General features: G+C 36.3%; 1 protein-coding gene across 2 annotated transcripts in view; it reads right to left on the bottom strand.

The window, feature by feature from the left end:
• The window catches only part of DNAJC6 (DnaJ heat shock protein family (Hsp40) member C6), a 953,450-nt gene that overhangs the window by 717,057 nt on the left and 224,083 nt on the right, over positions 1-12,310 (bottom strand). The window lies entirely within an intron of this gene.

Raw genomic sequence — 12,310 nt, 5'->3', positions numbered from 1 at the left:
CCATTTGCGTGGAGCGGTTATGGCTGAATAGTGACTCCAGTGGCCCTGAGAGGTCATATTTCAGACTATTTAGGGGGCACCCAGGGGATATTATCAGGGTGCAATGAAACTGTACTCTTGTCCTTAGAGAGTGCCTTTAAGACCTGCTCCCTACTGATAGTTGAAGGAGTTATGTTAGATGGGGTGAAAGAATGGTAAAGTTGGAACTGAATTTGTCAGCCAGATTTTCTATATCTGCCAGTTCTTTGAATGAGACTCCATTTACTAGCAGTTTGGCACATTATTTTCTGCTGTCTTTGAGGTTTCAGACATAGCTGAAGAAGGCTGAGCATATAACCGCTCTTGGATCTCAATGGCAATTGTAATTCTGAACATATAGTATACATGGCTGTATATCAGCTATGTAGTGCATTTTATATAGGTAAAACGGACAGAATGTTCAGATTAAGGATAAGAGAGCATATCTATGACATACATAATAACATATTGACCAATGCACTAGCGAAACATACTTCTCAGATGGAACATTCACATGATTTTAAATTTCTCATTATTGCCAAAAATGTAACAGGAATGAGAATGGGAGATGTAAGGAACAGGACAGAAGCTATGGAGACAAAATGGATCATTAAGTTAAGAGCTAATATGGAGAAGGGCTTGAATGATGTTGTACCTATCCAACCTCTACTTAAGATGAGAAGACTTAGGAAGTAGAAGGGGTATAGTTTAATATGCATTTTAAAGGTAGTTTTATGTTTTAACAGTTTTTGCCTATATTTTCCTAGTTGTTTGTGATAGAGACATGCATATATTTTAATGTACTGTTCTTTTTTTCCTTGCACTTTGCACTTTTTGTGTGTATATTTAGATGCAAGTATGTTATGTAACTTTAAGAAATTGTGTTTAATTAATTAAATATGGTATTTAATTAATCACATGATAGGTTTTTAATATATAAAATAAGTGTATTTTCATGGTTGTAAATGTCTGATGAAGCAGTAATGATTACTGTGAAAGCGCTTCCTTTCGAATAAATTGTTGGTTTATCTGCTATTTGCATTGCCTCACCTATTTTCATTACAAATACATTTTACAGTTGTATTGGATAAGGTATTTACCTGGATTTACTGGGCTTTTTGTGCTTTATGTTTGAAGTTTATCAACTTGGCATTGCCAAAAAAAAGGTTCTGTTGGGGAAGACAATGTTTTAGGCAATATTTGAAAATCTAGAGGAGACTGGTGCAGGCCATTCTTGGCAAAGCAATGTGGTTTGTTAACGGTGTCCTCCCATGCCGACAAATATTTTATCCTTCCTAGAATGACAGCAGAAACTAAGCCAGTTATCCAAGTCAATCATCTTCTGTTTGCATTGCGGCATCATTCTCGGTGATGGTAGGATGATGGTCAATTTTAGGCTCATACCAGCCTTTGACACATAGTCTGAGAGATCCGTAATGTCTCTCTTCATGCAGTCTAGGGAGGTATGTCTCACATCATTTACACCTCCAATGATTATGACTGAATCATGCTGGTACCTGTGGTGCAATAACTTGAGTGCATGTGTGACTTAGTAAATCCTGGCCCTTGATAGGCACCTAAACATTATTTTCTCTTTGTTTAGCTTGGTGAGTGGTGCATCAGTATGTCATACAATGGAGTCCACTATGACTAGAGTCCTGGGTAATGTATTGGCTTGCCTTATGGGCTTGTTAGTTTAGGCTCCACTCTCTGTAGCTGTATGTAGAGGGCTTGGTGTTATTACTGTTGAGTGTTTTCAAGTATGCTAAAGAGAATTTTTGCAGATGGAATGAATGGAAGGTCTTTGAGGTTTGGGAAGATTGCATTTAAGCATCTCAGCATAATTAGGTCTATGTGTGAGGTGCAGTGTGTGTTTCTGGCAACCAGATTGTTATTATGAGTGTTTGTATGTAAGAGTTTTGCCTCCAGGAGCATTGTGTATATACATCTCTCACACACTGTGTTTGTTTCTTTGAGGATTAAATGGTTGACAGTGAACATTAGACAAGTGTTTAATGCTCCCTGAAGTATATTTATTGTTGGATATTTACTAAAGTATATTAGGCATGAAATATGAATGCTCGGCATTAAGGACTGGCTGTTATTATTGATGAGTTACCAGGACAGGGAAAAAGGAGATATCAGAACATTCTGACAATGGGGACAAGTATGGGATACGTGGTGCATGACTGTGTGTTTTTTACTGTATGTTTGGGTGTGAGTGAGTGACTAAGAGGAGAGCCTGTACTGACATGATGCAGCTGCCAAGGTTGACTACAATAAGAAAGTGCGACTTTGAACTCTTAATTTTATTGTACATAGGACTAGATAAAGTTTAATGTAGCACAAACAATTGTATGACAATGCTAAGATCTCAATCTATACAAATGAAGGGTAGAGTAGAATTCATATACTATGAAAGTGCCTGCCTCACTCTTCTGACTTTTTTATTTTATTTTATTTTTACATGCATTAACAAATCTAATTTTACCTATATGTTCTTTGTTTCCTTAACCTCAACAAGCTAGCTAAGTGGACTGTGTGTCTGACTCTTCCAATGTGACTGTCTGCAACTCATGCAATTTACTAGAAACAGTGTACTTTTACAATGCTCTTTATAATGAAGCATATGACTGTTTGTAGCTAAGACTCAAATAAATCATAATGAAAGCCACAAGTACATCAAAATAAAGTATATGAATCCTGGAGTATATCTATAGGCAGGCACACATTTGCTAGGGGTAGACTGTCATGGCACATATATGGTTAGAATATTAAAAAAAAGAAAGAAAATGAAAACATTATTGATGGAAAATGTGTAATTACAGCTCTGTAAAAAGGCTATGGGCTACTGTAAAGCTGTACATGATCCACACATCCAAATAAATAGATAGATTTATAGATACAGATATATAGACATAAAAACGGAGTGAGAGGGAACTGATAATCAGCTCTTAATAACTTTAGAAAGTGTAGATAACGGGGAAGAAGTCTCCATTTCAGTCATTTATACATTAGTGGGTAGTAAACTGTTTGAAATAGCCACAGAGACAGTGGTAAATGAGGAAGAAGACTCACATCCCCTTTTGGTGCAAAGGAGATGGGAGGTAATGGGGAGCTGAGATGGATACGGGCTTGTAGCTTAGGCAGTTCCACCTCCCCTTCTGTGTCAGTCCCCCACACCCAAACAAGGCATGTTCATATCCGAAGAATGTCTCTATCCAGTTTAAGCTAGGTGCAATCTACTTATCAAAGCTGCAAATGACAGCAGAGTGCTTGCTCGTGGAAAAAATAGTTGTTTATTTCCAATCTCCAATTTACGATACCACACTCCAAGATAACACACTAAATATAAGTTAACCCTAAAACAACATTTCTGGTGTTTTACCATCTGTAGCGCTAAAGATGATGTTGAGTCATAACTGTCATATTAATAGTTTGGTGCACTGTTGCAGTGCTAACAAGGAACTTTAGCTAGGATAGAGATAGTGAGGTTACTGCAAATTATCTTTGCTTAAGGTGGCAGTTTCAATGACAGCTGGACTGGAACCCACACTGCAGCCAAAATTTGTTATTGAGACACCCAACAGTAAGCTCTCTAGGAAATAACATCTCCCAAGGATGTTCTCTCCACCAGATCATTCCTATAGGATCTTTAAAGACCAGTCTTTCTGCAGCCTAGTTGATTAACCAAAGCCAGTTCATTACTGTTAAGTATTTATAGCACTGACACTCAATGTGTATTGGACAAGACAACACTTTTGAACAATATGAGACCAAGGAGTACAAGTATGGAGCATTGGATATGAAAAGATTCACTGGAGATAAAACTTATCTGCACCATACCTTTTCCTGATACAGTGGGGCAGTGTTACTAAAAGAGACCAGGATCTCAAATTTCATGTATTGCTACAGTGATTGTCCTATATTTTTCAATAAAAAGGCATTCATTTTGTGTTATAGGAGGGTGCTACAGGCAGTATATGGAAGAAAATGGACTTCAGAGTTGTTTTGCCCTCTGTTGTTTGTATTCTTGGAAAAAGAGTGCCAACAAATTCACCTTTATTTCTTGATGTTATACAAATGATAAATTACTTTATTCAGAAACAAAATAATTGTATATACTGTGCACTAGCTACAGTAATTGTATGAACGATAGCGTCAATGTTCACCCAGCAAATGTAATTTAATTATGAAATTAACAGTTCTCATTTTAGACTAAGGCATGCTTCACCTGTTAGCATACATGATAATATTAGAGTGATCTATATATGTTTTGCTGCATTCTCATAATTTATTATTTGCTCTAAAAGAAGTTAAATTATTTGCTCTAAAAGAAGTTAAATTATCGGAATGTGTATAAACTGATGTACAATGAATTACATTTTGCATGAATGCTTGTAACTGCTACAAACCTAATGTGGTTCTGGTGTGTGGCATACTAGATGCTTTAGTGTATTTGTATTCACTGTTTATATATATTTCTTGTTAATTTATGTATATATGGTGGCTGGTTAACCTGACCCCCTTTTCAACCATGACATGGATCACACTGTGACAAGCTTACATATTAGAAACTAATGGGATAACAACAACATGCACTTGTATCTGCAGTTAGTTATATGAACTTCCAATAGCCCTTTTTGTATTATAGAGTTAGGTGCAATGTATATGCAGCCTATAATGTCAAGTTGATTCAGAAGTATTTGAACAATAAATGCAGTGATATGTACTTTAGTTGCATAAACTTAAATTTAGACTTTAGAATGTATAGGTGGGGAGGTGTACTAAAGATTAACATAGTTATTAGACTAATTATTTAGTAACTCTTGAAGAACCTCACAGTAATGGCTGTACTTGCATCACTCATTATGACCAACCATCTCACTAACAGTGCAGTGCAGCATTAGGGAGTATGGTGCCCATGAGGTTCAGTGTTTCTGCTGAGATAAGTCTCAGCTGCCTGAGGTGGCAGTAAGTTATGTGGATGTTAATAATTGTGTGGCATTTACTGAAAAGAATACATTTACTTTCCACATCCACTTAAATACTCCCTTGGGTATCTCCCAAAATGCGCCACAGGTCTAGTCAGACTAACCACATAAATAATAAATGAAATCATTCCTTTATATTTTCCTTGTCATCGGGTAAAAAGTTTACTCAGACAGTGGACAAGGATATGTGCTAATTAGTTGGAAGACAAAATACACACATTTTGTGAGGCAGATCACTTTCCGATAGTACTAAGCTAACCAGTGGTGTTCCAAAGGGGTCTAGGCTGGGTCATCTTGTATTTGTCATCTCCTTCTCTGATATCAAAAATAATAAGCAGGACCTCTAGTTAAACAGATTTACATATAAACTATTTTACTTAATGCAACTTATAACATTCAAGTATTCAATGAAAAGGAAAAAAAACAAATAAGGCTTTACAAAAATTCAATATACACAAATATATCATATCACATATAAAAAAGGAATGCAAATCAGATTAACAACAAACTAAACAATACGTGAGTCCAAGTGAAGGGCTACCTGTCTTTAGTTCAGTGTAATATCGGACTCCACTTGTTTGATAAAGCCAGTATTTGCCACTTAATGAGAATAGGAAATTTCTATCTAGACCCAGCTGGACTGATTACTTAAAAAAAAAAAACACTCAAGTGAATTTGATCTAAAGAAAAGGACCATAAAGGTTTTACAGAGTTTGTATCACTTAATTGAACATTTAATTTGTTGAACTTTTATTCGTCGACCACTATATGTTGAACAGTATTTCAAGGAACATTTAAATCTTTCCCAGGGTAAGAAGGCACTTCGCCAAAGGCATACTTGAACAGAAACCACACAAAATCAAACTCATCCAAATGGGGAGCATCACTCCCCCCCACACACACACCCCCAACCATTCATATCAACTTCAATATCACACTATGGTGGGGAAAAGGAGGGTATCACTCCCCCCCATACACACACACACACACACACACACACACACACACACACACACACACACACACACACACACACACACAGACACACACACACACACACCCCAACCATTCATACCAACTTCAATACCACACTATGGTGGGGAAAAGGTCAAAGTTGTTGCATTGTCCAAGTGCTTCCTTACCCTGGGAAAGGTTTCATCTTTTGCTGAAATGCTGTTCAAATATAGTGGTTGACGAATAAAGGTTTGATGAAATAAATGTTCAATTAAGTGATATAGACCCGGTTTTACAAGAGATATTCACAGCATCATGCACAGAGCCACTCATTAAGAATCTTCCATTTCTTTATTAAGTTTTTGCACGGGGATAAGGGTGCCTAGTCTCATTTCAAATTCACAGATCTTTCCCATTAAATCTTTAAGCTCCCAATGATTAGATAGCACTCTATGCTTCCAGTTTTTGATACTATACATTTTTCCTAAAAGACAACTAAGGTTCAATGCTGCTGTGTCTTAGAACCCTTTGTATACATACAGTAGTCTTACTCATATAATGCATAAGTAAATTAACAATCACATTTAATTATGCTGCACCCTAAAGTGGATGTCTGGAGCATCACATACAGGAAACAGACTGGAAAAAATAATTCTCCCAACAACTCTCTAAAACGTTTTCATTTGGTGAGGTTACCTCATCTAGGGAGATGTAAGGATACTTCAAAACATTCAAATCAAGCTTTAAAAATACTTTGGCTAAAATATATTGATTCATGCAGATTTTCTCTGAGAGGATGCATCAAAATACAAAAGGCTATGATACAAGAAATGTATGTATTTGTCTACAAAAAAATGGATGAACGGAAAGCATCATGAGAAATGTGTCTCAATAGGTTTTTTCTTCATGCCAGATATATAAAAATGTTGTGTCTCAAGGGATTTTTTCTTTATGACTGATACATAGTTTAAAATATGCATTTTTCTCTGAGTGGTCCCCTGTCATGTTTACAGCTAAGGATGGACTAATATATCTCCACGGTTTTATATAAGCTTTATATAGAATCAAACAACAAATGGATTATTCTTTTGCTAAAATGCATTTTGATTTGATTAACTGTAACTGTAGCATTCACCGCATAATCACCAGCACAAACAGTATAAAGGAAGACAAGAAGTACTTAAGGTCTATAGTCTTGAACACATAAGGCAGAGGTGAAAAGGTTAGTTAATATAAACGCTGAAAGGCTATCGATGGTGTCTATGTATTAAGTCTTTCAAAAAAGCTTTACAAAAGCAAGGGGACACAATTTTAAGAAATGAGAGAAACCTATCAGGAAAGCAACATAAATGCATTGTTTCATAGAAAGAGTGGTGAATGATTAGACTATCCCACATGAAGAAGTAGTACAGCTGCAAACTGATAACAATTGCTATGAGGAGTTCACAGCTCTATGGTATATATAAATAAAGCTCTGATTATGACCTACACAACTTGATTGTCAGTAAAAGCTGAGCTGCTGTAACAGGTGGGACTGACTGACTTAAGCAAACTTGACAGTCCTGGGTAGAAGGAGTTGGTAGTCCCACTCAGCCAATCTGATCCTGTACAAGTAGAGGTTTACATGCAACCTCTGGCCACAGAACTAGATATAGGTTTGGTGATCCAATGTTGGTGTTGAGGGACTTATGGAGTATATGTGTGGGAGTATGCATACAAAAACTGCAAGGTATATGATACCCCACAGTAATGTAGATGCCCATGTCAGCTGCCAGGACCAGGGTTAAGATAAAATAGAAACATCCTTCATAGCTGCTTTTATGATAGCTGCTATTTACTGCCTTAGAGATGGGGAGCAAACTGGTAGTGTGGTGACTCAATGGTTGGTAGGCAAAGATGTCAGAAAAAAGATATAAAAAATTATGAGGGGGTGGTATTAAGTAAAAGAAAGATGGTGTTTGTTAAGTAACATCTGTAATTTATTATGGAAACACTACAAAATAATTAGGGAAAGTGGTCTATATCTGTCAAAAAGGTATGTGTTTCTGTGACATAGTCAATACTTACCTAGTTCGCACATATGCACTAAATAAAATTTTGATAATGGGAATCTTCTTCATTAAGTTGCACCAGCCCTAATAAAAGGTAATCATCACCTTCTGAAACTAGTTACCTGCCACATTTTGGAAGCCGATGTAATGGAAATTATGTTACCAGTGTGTCTTATAAGGTTATCACAATAAACAAATGAATATTCTACCTCAAATGGAAAAAAGAAATATGATAATAAGATCTTAATTATACTTAGCTGTGAACTTTGTACAAGTGGAAGACAAACCCACATGTATCACCCAGGTGAAGGATATATACTGTATGTGTAACATATTCTTACTGAACAAAATACAACTTAGATATGCCTGCGAAGTTTAAGAGTGAATTTCAAAAGTCATTTTATTCTTTACGTTATTGTTCTGTGAGCTTGAACAATAAGTTTGTGTGTGTGTGTGTGTGTGTGTGTGTGTGTGTGTGTGTGTGTGTGTGTGTGTGTGTGTGTGTGCGTGTGCGCACACGCGCGCGCGCAGGGGGGCAACTCTCCAACAGAAACATGATAAGGAAAGACAAAGTCAATGTTTACCTTTTAAATATAATCCTCATAAGATTTTTGCATTTAGACCTGTACTACAGAACCAATGCTGCACCCCACTCACCCTACTAGTTGATAAAATCACCTTCAAGTTTGCCATTACTTCAGGAAAAGACAGAGGTAGCTGCACAAAACACCAAATATTTGCCTTTCTTTTTTCTCTCTTTTCTTTTCTGAATTTGGAGGAAAGCACAATTTTCAAAACACAGTGTTTTATTTTCTTTGATTTAAGCACTTGAGTTTCAGCAGAAGAAAGAACTCAATTTTAGATTTATGTGAGTAGGCATTCTAGAACCATATCTACTGCAACATTAAGAAACAGCATGCTATCACCACTTTTTGTAACTACGTGACATTGCAATATTCTGAATCTGCATTTCACTATCACCGTATTCAACTGATGCCACAGCATTCTTAAACTGTCCACCAACTAGCACAACTTTCCAGAAGAGTATTCATGCCACATCACAAAATACTGTGACATTATGTTTCTGAAATTTTCTGTCACCTCCATATTCTGTCTCCTCACATGGCTGCCACACTCCAAAATTCCATGTGAATGCCATAGACTTGAAAAGTCTAATCCATATGTTAAGTAGTGGCACTTGTTTTCTACATTCAAAATCAGGATGTGTGCATTTTCTTATGATTTTGCCTGACATACTCATATTCTTCCTTTCATGTATGCTATATTTCCATTCCATTTCCTCAAGAATCAGAAGTAAAAAAGAAGTCTTTCAGCTTTTCCCGGTTAGGGGATCACCACAGCGGATCACCAGTCCACAGAATGATTGGCAGTGGTGTTTTACAGTGTCAAGTTGCTAGTCCGGTGCCCAATCTTCACAGAAGACATACACGTACACCCACAAACCTACCTCCATGTCTTTAAAACCTTACTTGATTGCAGGAAGGACATGCAGACTCCACACAGAAGGAGCTCCAGCCGAGAATCAAACCAGAGGTTTGAGGCGATAAGACTAACAGCTGCACCACCGCAGCCAACCTCAAGAATCAGAAGAACTACTCACAAATTCATTCTTAAAAATGACTGTTGCCAGCACATGCAGATAAGTATACATTTAAGCTTTGTTCCAAAATTAGGAAGTGCTATCTCATTCAGAAACTGTATGCATATATTCTGAAACAATGTCATCACTTCAGCACTACTCTGTTTTTCCATGACCACATCTGTTTTTTAAACCTAAATGTTACTATAACAATCTTAATTCAACTATGACATGTATTTTCTGAAGCTAAGCATTGCCAGTGTGTGCCAAGTAAATGCACCAGAGACATCATCAAAACATATAACCTTGTCATTTTTGCAGTTACGTGCTTCCTGCTTTGTATGAGTATTTAGTTTGGGAAGTGAATGACAAAACAGCACTCTGTGAGAAACTTTGTTAATTTATAAATGTGTATTTTAGCTACTTCCTTTGGCTGCCAAACCCAATATACAGTCACAACCTAATGGGAGTTCAAAAGTCTAAAGGGACAACAATTAGGTAGAATCAATACAGATATTTAAAATTATAGGCCAATTGCCATTTTATCTCCCTTAACAAAAATATTAGAAAAATGTAATCATATGCAGCTTAATTATGTAACCAGCTTCTGTCGTCAACTCAACACAACTTATGGCCTCATCACCCACAATTACTGCTTTGCTGAATTTTGTTAATACTGTTAACACTAAAAGAAATACCAGAACCCTAATCTCCATCATCTTTTGAGACTTATCAAAAGCTTTTGATACTGCCTCCAACCAGAAACTCTTACATAAACTCTCATCCTTAGGGCTCATTAACTTTTCACTGCAGTGGTTCTATAGCTACGTCTCAAACAGTGCACAAGTAGTGAAATGAAAACTGGTTTCTCATTCTTGCCAGTAAGTATTGGTGTCCTCTCAAAGATCTATACTAGGCCCATACTTTTTGACATATTCATCAACGACCTCTATACTGCTACAAAAAATGCTTCCCTAGCTCAATACACTGATGACTTGAACCTAAAATGTCTTGCCAAATCTCTGTCTCTCTAAACTCCAAGACCTTACACAATAATCCTTCTTAATAACTGAAACATAGCTAAGTAATTAACAACTACTTCTAAACCCTTATAAACAAAGTTACTGATCTTCAGTTGTAACAACACTATTCTGTATTATCTGTTCCAACACCACCATCATAGAAATAGTCTACCACACAAAATTACTGGGTGTTATCATAGATGAGCAGTTGAAATTTGGCCTCCATATTATATGTGGTTTACAAAATTTTCAAAAACTAGGTATATAATACAGAGTAAAAACCTGGTATATCCGAATGAAGAGATGATGATGTGTCTGAATGGAGAGATTATGAAATTAGCGAGAAAAGCAGAGTAGTATTGCTGGAACTGAAGTCATCCTCAAGTCTTGGTGGGTACCTTTACATGGTGGACCCTGTTTTCACAAAATCTCACTGAGACAACACTGATATATAGACTGCATTTTATATAGAATATATCATGTACAGAGGTAGCTTAAAAAGTAAAAAAGTAAAAAAAGACAGTTGGATCCACAAGTCCTGGAAAAAACGTGCCCAATTCTGGTGTGCACACTGGTGCCAGGACTGGAAAAAAATGGCAGTGTAGAATCCTTAAAACACAGAAACATTCCTACAGTCAGATTAAACCAGGCTCAGGGGAGATCCTCCCCCCTTGTAGAAGGAAGTAGTAGCCTACAAAAATCACAAAAGATGATAAGCCAAAAAGAGCCATAAAGATGATAGAGAGGACTGTTGAGGATAAGGAAGAAATGATGTATTGTTACTATTATGCAAGAACCCCAGATTTTCTAGATAGAAGATATTCAAAAAGATTAAGAGATAGATTAGGGGAAAGAAAAATACTTGCACAAGAAAAACTGTTAAAAGCTTCAAATAAAAAATGATATTCATTAGTACAGCAAATCCATGAAAAGCATTACATAGACAAAGAAACTTAGGGCCGCCTGGAAAAAGAAGCAACAGAGGAAGTTCAAAAATATAAATAAGAAAAAACCCAGAGATTTTTGAAATATATAAAAAGGGAAAGAAAAAGAGGTCTGATATGGTGCTATATTTATGCAAAGGAGAAAGTCAAATTAATCAATACAAAAAACAATCTCCAAAGATATTTGAAGAGAAATACAGGCCAAGGCACCCAAATATGGAAACTTTCATAATATAAAAAACAAGAACACAAAGGGGAATGTAGAACAGAAGATTAGTAAGGTAGAAGTTCACCAAATAGAAATTGAAGTTATGGATTACTTCAAAGTGAAAGATTTAGTGTAGAAAGTCTAACACGGGCCATATCACAGCACAATGGAATAATAAGTCCCCAAATTAAAGAAAAACAGGTGGAGCGGCAGATATTTGAAGAAGAAATATGTCCATGGGAAAGAAAAAGAGATTTGCTATAGTGCAATATTTATGTAAAGGCAAAAGTAAAACTAATCAATACAAAAAAGCAGCACCAAAGATACTTGAAGTGAAATAGAGGCAAAGGCACCCAGATATGGAAACATTTCACAATACCAAAAAAAAAAAAAAAAAGAAAACAAAGGGGGAAAGAAGAAAAGAAAATTAGTAAAGGTGAATTTAAAGAAACAGAAAATGAAGTTATGGATTGCCTGAAAAGTGAGGGTTTAGGCTAAAAAGTCCAACTCAGGTAATGT

This window comes from Protopterus annectens, chromosome 10.part0, assembly GCF_019279795.1.
Source record: "Protopterus annectens isolate FY-2018-M chromosome 10.part0, PAN1.0, whole genome shotgun sequence".
NCBI lineage: Eukaryota > Metazoa > Chordata > Ceratodontiformes > Protopteridae > Protopterus > Protopterus annectens.
This window is presented reverse-complemented; position numbering and strand designations above follow the sequence as displayed.